General features: G+C 41.1%; 1 protein-coding gene and 1 long non-coding RNA gene across 3 annotated transcripts in view; one reads left to right on the top strand and one right to left on the bottom strand.

Annotated features, from left to right (window-relative positions):
- The first annotated feature begins 3,108 nt into the window (after nucleotides 1–3,108).
- LOC113418598 (claudin-4-like) overlaps nucleotides 3,109–9,343 on the top strand; it is a 12,465-nt gene continuing 6,230 nt past the window's right edge. The window contains exons 1-2 of one of the 2 annotated variants that reach the window (XM_026677580.2): nucleotides 3,109–3,177; nucleotides 6,733–6,786. The gene's annotated coding sequence lies outside the window, so the exon portion shown is untranslated. The remainder of the gene's footprint in view (nucleotides 3,178–6,732; nucleotides 6,787–9,343) is intronic. The other variant, XM_026677579.2, reaches the window with a different exon arrangement.
- The window catches only part of LOC148129335 (uncharacterized), a 26,878-nt gene continuing 22,373 nt past the window's right edge, over nucleotides 4,839–9,343 (bottom strand). The window contains exon 3 of the long non-coding RNA XR_015746000.1: nucleotides 4,839–8,048. This is a non-coding gene — a long non-coding RNA (uncharacterized LOC148129335). The remainder of the gene's footprint in view (nucleotides 8,049–9,343) is intronic.

Genomic DNA, 9,343 nt, shown 5'->3' with positions numbered 1-9,343 from the left:
TTATTCCAGGGGTTTGCATACCCATGGATAATGGCATACCAATGGTAGGGAGGAGTTACTGACACACACAATTCACTTACATCTTCATATTTCAACTCACTCTCTCTCTCTCTCTCTCTCTCTCCCTCAGTCCGTCCCTCCCCCCGCCTCTCTCAAGACCTGCACAAGATATTTTGCTGCCTGAAGCAAAAACAAAGCACCCACCCACCCAGCTCATGCATAAAAGTTGATACCAACAGTCAAATCTTACTTTGACCATAACAAGTGGGCTGCCCAATTAGCCAGCTACCTTAGGGGCAATTTAGTGGGCACAGGACAGGCTACCTTGCTTTCCCCCCCAATTTCTTATTCTTGATCCCTGGACCCCACTACAGGTAGTCTTCATCTTACAACAATTCATTTAGTGAACGTTCAAAGTCACAACGGCACTGAAAAATTCAGATGCTCTGCAACTGGTTCATACTTACGACCGTTGCTGTGTCCCAAGGTCATGGGATCACCTTTTGCGACCTTCTCACAAGCAAATTCAATGGAGAAGCCAGGTTCATTTTAACAACCAGGTTACTAACTTATCAACTGCAATGATTCACTTAACAATGGTGGCAAGAAAAGTCGTAAAATGCAGCAAAACTCACTTAACAAATTTCTCCCTTAACAAGACGAATGTTGGATTCAGTTGTGGTCGTAAGTTAAGGACTACTGTATCTAACAGTAAAAAACTGTCCCATTTTGTCTAACGATAAGGCTGGACCTGATGACTCTCAAACCAATATTGTTACTGAAATACTTACGAATATAACCTGACCCATCACAAGACCCTCACTTGACACACCTGAAGCCCTTATGAACAGAAGAACACTGACATGCCCCCAACTTTGCTGAAGATGTTACCTAGTCTGGTAAATAAATGTTTGGAAACCAACCCACAAGTTCAGAGAACAAATCTTCACCTTCAAACATCATTACTATAGAGAGTTAGTTTGAAACATAAATCCATAGATTTGAACCTCCAAACTCTTATTTATACCTCTGCTCAATTCTACCATGTCTGAATAACAGTTCCTCTGAGCACATGAAGCACTAGAACTGCTGAGTTCCAAATCTTTTCTGTGCCATCAGTTAACCTGAAATATGGCAATAGCAGTAATATAGGGACATTTCTGGGAGGGTGGTGGTGGAGCCTTCGAGTTAGTTTTTGAGAGTGGGCAACTGTCTGGACAATTCCCTGCAGATTTTTTGGCCAGGCTTTTTTTAATTGGCCCCTTCCTAAATCTGAGAGATTGACTGGCCCAAAGTCATCCCACTGGCTTTGTACTTAAGGCATAACTTGAACTCAGTCTCCCAGTCTTTATATCCTGATGCCTTAATTACTCAACTCAAACCCCTTTTCTATAGTTCTTCTATAGAAGTACTTCTATAGTACTTCTACTTTTTCTATAACTCCTTCTCCTTTCCTATAGTACTTCTTTCCAAACGTTCTATCTACATGATCAAGGGACTTTTTTTCCCCCACAACCATCCTGTAAAACGGAACAATACAAGTACATTCATGCCGCAGATTGGAGAAACTGAGGCTGGAACAGTGACTTGCTTGTTGTCTGTACATTCAGGAGCCCTAATCTGAAGCCTTAGGCGAGGGGGCAGAGGTCCTTCTCTCATCATCTATACAAGGCAGTTTACCAAAACTCAATCCAAGGTTTTCTGACTGAAGGTCTCTTTGTAGCTGGGATGGATAGAAAGCTTTGCAAATAAATCAGTGAAATAACAGGACAAAGTCCCGAAGTGCCATTTATGGAATGAGTAGGATAAGAGCCATGTTAGTCTATAGTGACCAAAAAAAAAAAAAAAAAAATCAGGAAGTTCCTATGGCACCTTTTCTGGCTAATAAACTTCATTAAATTACCTTTTATTAACATTTGCTAGTTGGAAAAAGTGCGGCCAGACTTCTGATTTTATGGAAACTTTGGGTGGATGACAGATAGATAGATAGTGTTGGAAGAAATATCCTTCTGGGTTGAGTTCCAATTAGGGGAAAAGACACTGGAAACATGGAGGCTGTTTGGAAAGATAGTTTAATGGTAGACAGGATCACATGCCTTGGAGCTCTTGGCGAAGAAAAAGGGGAGAGACGCTGAGAGTCCCTGAGTTTTATGCCCTCTCTGCGCTTTGAACTTCCTGGGGCACAGGAAGAGTATCCTGATTGGTTGCTGTCAAAGGTCATAGCTAGCTTTGTAGATTGTCTGTGTGCTACGTTTGGTTGAAACTTGGTGGGTGATGCAATGAAGGGCAATTAAATGGCTCTGTCTGAAGGAGGTAGATCTTTGTTATGTAGAATTGACTGCCCCAGGCCTTAATGCCCATTATCAAAGAGGTTGGGGTGAGTTTCTGCCTGAGTTTCTACTTCTGTTTTAGGGGAAATATTCTGCCTTTTTAGTGCTTCCTAAAATATTTCATTGTTCTAGAAGGGTGGGTTTTAACTTCCAAGGATAGATAGATAGATGGATGGATGGATGGATGGATGGATGGATGGAAAAGGGGTGGCTGGGTAGACAGACAGACAGACAGACAGACAGACACACACACACACACACACACAAATAATGAACAGAAGTCATCTCAAAGGAAGAGGAGCCCCCCAAAAAATTGTAAATGAGGGTCATCAGAATTTATAAGTTTCAGAATGGCCATATTAACCTAGTGAGTCCAGTCGTGGCTTGCTTAACCTCGCTTATGAATAAAGATAACAGAGGACGTTCTGATTCAGCGCGAAACTAGTTCCTAGAAACGTCCCTGCTAACGATTCACTTGTTCCTTTTAATCTCTTCCTGTAAAGTTTTGGCAAGCCCCGCTGAAGCCCTGGATTCGTCCTTCGGCCACAGTCAACGTGAGGAACCGCGATACGAGTCCAAGCATGTTGCATCCAAACAGCCGACTCCCCCCGCGCGCCTCCCTCGTTCGCTTTAGGGTCTTGTTTCTCCTCTCGCTTCCTGTCCCAAGTCGCCAGTTTCACCTGTCGGTGACGTCATCACGGGATGGAAGGGGTGTGGTCTGGGGAGGGATGAGGGGAAAGAGAGGGATATATAGCCAGCCCCATATAGAAAGGTGCGTGCATTTATCCTTTGCAGCGTCCTATCCAGCTGTGGAAACGAACTTGAAACTTTACCTCTAACTGAACAGGTAAGAGTCGGGTCTTAATGAGGAAGACGGAATACTTGGCTTTTATGGTATGAACGGAATATATGTATATATGTATATATGTATATATGTATATATGTATATACACACACACACACATATACATATATAAGTAAAATATATACTCGAACCCGACACCTGCTTTTTTCCAGCTCAAAAGAGTTACTAGCGGAGCGTTTGGGACAACCTGCTGTTTTGAAAGTCAGGTAGCGCTCAAGCGCGCCCGTGCCTAATGCGCCTGGGTTGGTTTCTAAGGACCCCAAATGTACTTTGTGGGAGAGAGAGTTAACCTAACCAGCTGTGTTGGATATAGTCGTCGTTGATCTTCATTTATTTATTTCCTTCATATGTCTATTGATTTATATTGCCTCCCACCTCTAATTCGTGACTCTGGGCGGCTAGCAATATTCAAGATAATAAAAAGTATCCCGAAAAAAACACGAGGCCGCCGAGATTCAGGAATTGAAACTCAAGTGATCTTCCTTCTATAGGACAAAAACGGGCTTTAATCCCAACTAGTGAGTTTCGGACAATAGATCCTAAATGTATTCTCTCCTGTCCTTGGGTTTCTTTTATTTTCTCTTTCTTTTTTCTTCCCTTTTCTTTTAAGCGGATCCTGCCATAAAGCGGGAATAACGCTAGGTAGAAGGAGGAGGAGAATTTCCTTTCCTTTCCTGAGGAGTAAGAAACGACAGGTGTATGGGGGATCGTGCGGCGGGCAATTGCGTAAAACCCTGGCTCACCGCGTTCTTCTCTTTCTCCCATGGAAGAGACAGCCGTCCTTCCCTTTCTTGATCCGGGCGAGGGTTGGATGGTGCCCTGAAGTTTTGATGGCGCGCGCTAGTTTTGCAGGAAAAAAAGAAACCCTTTCGCCCTCGAGATGGGGGGAGGGGGCGAGTTTCGGTTGAAGGGCAAGGAAAAAGCCTGCAGGGCGTCCCCGCCCTCTTGTCTTCGCCCCCACCTGAGCCCCGCCCGAAATCATGCGTGAATCACTGGGGGGACCTTTGTTCTCTGGAGCGTAGCCACTCGATGACCGCGTGTCCCTTTTGCCTTGAAAGTTGGGTAGATGAACTAGTGAGATCGAGGTGACCGTTGGCGAAGGTTCCCTAAACTCCCTGTAAATAATTATTTATTTTCCACCCTAAGAAAATGATGCCTAAAGCTAAGGATGAAATCTTGAGTTTCTTTAGTTGCCTCTAACACACAGGCACAAACAGGCAGTGGCAATAAATAACCTATTCTGAATAAGTCGGGGAAAACAAAGGCCAGGGTCAATCCCTACCTGCTGTATTTGCACAAATGAAGGCGAATATACGTGTCCCAGGATAAATTGAATTTGGATCGGTCACCGGGACTGGAGATTTACTCTTTTGAGCTTCCAGGCTCATGCTGGAGCCCATTTTTCAAGGAACTTCTCTTGTATTTGACAACCTGTAGTGAAAACTATGTCAGGTTATTATTTTTTTAATGGATTTAATTGAGTAAACTGAATTCTGGCTAAGTGCATTTTGCAACTGCGCTCCTTGTGCCTGTTTGTAGTGGACTGTAGAGACTGTAGAGATGGTTTCAGAAAGTAAACCTCCAGGGAACAAATGCTTTGATTCTTCTGAAATATTTCAGAATCCTAAGGAAGAAATCCCGAGTTCTGTTCTGCAGTTATTTATTTAGCATATGGCATATCATACATGGACTAGCAAGATATATTAAGATTTCATCTGGATTAGTAAACACTCTTTTTCTGTTTTGCAGCTTCTCTGTTTCCTAGAAATGATGTTAGCTGGGATTTAAAAAGAACCAGGCATAAGCTCTTATATTAAGTGTTATACAGAGGTATTACAACAGGTGAATTCCTTTACACTTGTAGCTTTAAGCAAGGGCACACCTGTCTGAATAACCATCCTGCCTCTGAATCCTAAGCTAGATGAAAGACTTGGCCCAGTGCCTCTGTATAGCAGTAAAGTTCTTCCCATCAGAAATAACATAGCTTCTCTTAAATGAACTGCACTTTCTTCTTGAACAAAGGATGGTGACCATCTCTCTTTGTTACAAGCAATGGTTGCAAAGATGATATTACTGGCTCCCATTCTAGTTTTGAATTTGTCTTTTGATTTTTTTAACAATTGACCTTGCTCATAGATTGGATAAGTAGAATGGGATGCCATTCTAGTTACAAACAAAAAGAGATGACGTGGAACTGATCTTGCCACCATGAAGTAAAATGATACAATCTTGTAGCCTTAATTGAATTTTGCATTGACTATTAAGAACTTGAACTTGAGAGACAATATGAAACAGTGATTAAGAGACTGGGCTTGGTCCATGGTTCAAGTCTCCATTTAAATACTAAGCACTGAATAACCAGTATAGCTAACTCTAGCTTACCAACGTACCACACAGAGTTATTGTTAAGAGAGAAAAATATCTGAGTATATCTCATTGAGCTCCCAAAAATAAGGTTGGGTATAAATAGAATACAGTGGCAAAAGCAGTGGTTGTGTTGACATGACACAATGAGGCACAAGTTAGCCAACCAGTTTGTAACATATATGTTGTACAAATTGAAACCCATGTTCATGGTACAGTTCATGAGTCTAGAAATGAGATTAATTGCACAAAACCAAGGATGTCAAACTGGCAGCCTGCAGGCCAGATGCATCACATGCAGGCCACGCCCACTCCAGCTCCACGAATGGGAGAAACGTCACATGATCGCAACATGACCCTGTGAGTTTGACACCCGTGCATAAAACCATTATTCAGTTAACTGTGGGTATAAGCATGTTGTGTTCATCTTCTGGGTAGACAGCATTCAGTCTCTTCTCATATTAAAAAGAGGGAACCATTTTGAGCTCTATAACTTGATGTCTGCTTGCCTTTATATTTCTCTCATTTTCCTTCTTGGAAAAAATCTCTGGAAGAAACATATTAGTCAAAAAAAAAAGTGCTTCCAGATTCCTGACTTTGTGCTACCATGGTCTAACATGGCTCTCCTCACACAACGATTGGAACAAATTGGCAACCTACCTGGAGGAAGACTGGTGTATCTCAGCGTAGGAGAGGGGAAAGCGGGAAGATTGTAAATAAGCGTCTATCTTTTCTGTCCAAACACATCTACTTTCCACAGCTTTAACTGCAATTTTTAAGGAGTTTCATTTGCCACGAAACAACTTTGTTGAAGTTATTTCTTGAGGACAACTATAAGTGACCTGGGCATGGAGAGATGGAGAATATAATAATATAATTTCATTGCTATACCTGTGGGAGACAAACCATATGGACACAGAATGCTTTTGAGTGATGATAAGAATGCTTTATAGTCACCCACATGTGACTGTACATTCTGAGTAGCTTACAAAATTCAGAAACACAAAACACACACAAACACACAGCCCAGAATAAAACAACAACAAAAACCAATTATGTAGCGATGACAGAGACCCCCCAAATACAGGTAGTCCTCCACTTACAACCACAGTTGGAACCAGAACTTCCATTACTAAGTGAGTCGCAGCAAATTTTGCTACTTTTTTTTTGCAGTCATTTAGCAGATCTGGCATTCCCCAATAGACTTTATGTGTCAGAAGCCCCCAGGTAAGTCACAAATGGCAATGACATGATTATGGGTTCGCTGGGATGGTCATAAATGTGAGGGCCAGTTGTAAGTAAGTTCTAGTGCTGTCATAACTTTGAATGGTTGTAAGTTGAGGTTTACCTGCACAGGAATACACAAATATATAATCACTAAAAGGAACCACTTCTGTATATAAACAGCCTGAACAGATAACAACCCATAGTGGACTTTAGCTGTTCTTGGAAGTTAAGCAGCAGTATTAGCTCTGCTTAGGATTTGGATGGAGCTATTGAGAAAACAAAAAAATTCCTGGAAGAAAACTGAGGCAAATAACTAGATTATTTTACAGATTTTAAGGACTGCTTGCGTATATGGGTGTCTATAAACACTTTAGATAATGATGAAATCAGACCGAAGTATGCAGAAATTGAAGGAAAACTCACCACCACTTCTGATAAGGTGCAAGACACCTTATCTAGCACAGTGTTTTTCAACTTTGGTGGTTTGACATTGTGTGGACTTCAACTTTCAGAATTCTTCAGGCAGCCATGAATTTTGGAGTTGACATCCATATATCTTTAAGCCGCCAAGATTGAGAAATGTTTGTCTGGTAGATAGCAGTACCCTTGAAACAAAACTGCAATGTTATTGGTCTTTCCCCCACATCTCCCAAGGACTAAAGGCTTCAGTGGGAGCATGAGCCTTCAACGAGACATGTCACCCCAAAAAACAAACAAACCCCATTTTGTGCACCAGTGATTTTCATTGATAAAGTAGCCTGATTGCAAATCTTTGTCAAGGGCTCTAAAAGTGATAAAAAAGCAGCAGCAGAAATCATTCACTTCACAGAGTCCCTTGGTGTCCGTTTCCAATCTCAGTGTCAAAGAAAAATAATTAAAATCCAGGGTCATTCCTTTTTTTAAAAGTCATTCCACCCATTGATTTGGGGCAACCTGATCTTGGGGATGCGTTTTGTCCTGCCTGTGGTTTGCAAAGTTTTGAAACAAAGAAAACAAGTAGGACAATCAGTCAAACTAAAAAAAGAAAATGTGATTTTGCTTTAATTAGACATTGCAAATAGCCTGCCATAATGGGATACAACAAGTGAAATTGTCATTGTAGACATTGGTTGCTAATAAAGGATAATATTTGTAGACATTTGTTAGTTTTAACATTTCAGGGTTCAAGGATATCTTATCCATAGGCTTGTTTAAATATGTACATTTGTCCTCATCCTCCAGGAGTTGGGGTTGGTGGGTTTGTTTTTTTTGAGTGATCAGTTCTGTAAAAAAACAAAGGAGGACATTTTAAGGTGGAGTTATTTTCCCCCCAGCCTAAATCTTTTTTTCTGTTTTCACCATCTCACCTGAAATTAATTGTACTGCCAAATGAAATATGAGAACTATTTTTTGTAGTTGGTCTTATATTTTATATTTGAAAAGTGTTTCAAGTCCAAGGTTTTCTTATTTGGATGGGGGTGTAGAACTTCTAGATACTAGCCCCATCCTGATTCTTCTGCAGTTTTATTATTTTAAGCATATGAAGAGTATACTAAACAGGATACAGTACAATATGGCAGCTCAAATAAAAGTCTCCAAAGGCCCACTCCCGGCACCATTCATTTTGGATACTTGGACTATACTATTCTAGGAGTGTCATTTGCATAGATTACCAGAAGAATTTGCTTGTTATCCACCCTTGATCCCAGAAAGTTCATCCAAAGCATGGCTTTCATCCAATATTATTTATCGTGGTGTATTGTTTTTATAAATTTTGGGTGAGTCTTTCTTGCATAGTAGCATAGGGAAAGGCTTTTGGCCCACAGGATCTCTTCTTTTTTCTCTACATCCCTCAGCTGTGACAACTTGATACTGATATCAAAAGCAAAGCAAAACTCACAACAGCCAACATGGAGATGCAGAACAAAAGGGTTTTGAGAACAGGCTCAGCCTTAATCAGGTTTTCCTTCACTTAGTGTCATCCTGAAATATTTAACTACAAATATCATCAGCCGACTGATCTTAAGAATTACACCAAACATGCCTTGAAGATGCTTGGCTAGAACATATTTAGCCAATGGTTGAGTTCATGTAGTACATTAAGCCCAAACCAGGCCAATTATGTATATTAGGTCACTGGGTGAGAGGTTTTAGGGTTGAGGGACCAATTTGGAAGTCAAGGACCAAACTTAAGCAGGATTGACTATTTTTAAGAAAGGAAAAGGAGAAAGCCTCTGGCTGGGTATGTATCTCATGTCTAATAGCCAGGTCAACAGTTAACAGATACCTGCTATTTCCTCTGCTTAATGTTGCCAACCAACTCCAGATGACTCCCATACAGCCCTGAGGGCAAGGGATGATGCAGCTACTGAGACAACTTACAATGCAACTATCTTTGACCTGTTGCAATCAAAGGGGGGGGGGAAGGAAAGCTAATTGCACAAGAGCCATTTATATTCTAGGTACATGACTAATTGGAGGAAGAGTTAAAAAGCTCCTACTCAAGATGAGATAAAGAAAGAAAAAATAAATCAAGTGCCTGAGCTGGTCTTGGAACAAATGTTTGAGTGATGAGTTG

The sequence above is a fragment of the Notechis scutatus genome, chromosome Z, assembly GCF_049901735.1.
Source record: "Notechis scutatus isolate UNSWTSFEM ecotype Mainland chromosome Z, rNotScu1.2, whole genome shotgun sequence".
NCBI classification, from domain to species: domain Eukaryota; kingdom Metazoa; phylum Chordata; class Lepidosauria; order Squamata; family Elapidae; genus Notechis; species Notechis scutatus.
The sequence above is the reverse complement of the archived record's forward strand: the minus strand, read 5'-3'. Positions and strand labels throughout refer to the sequence as shown.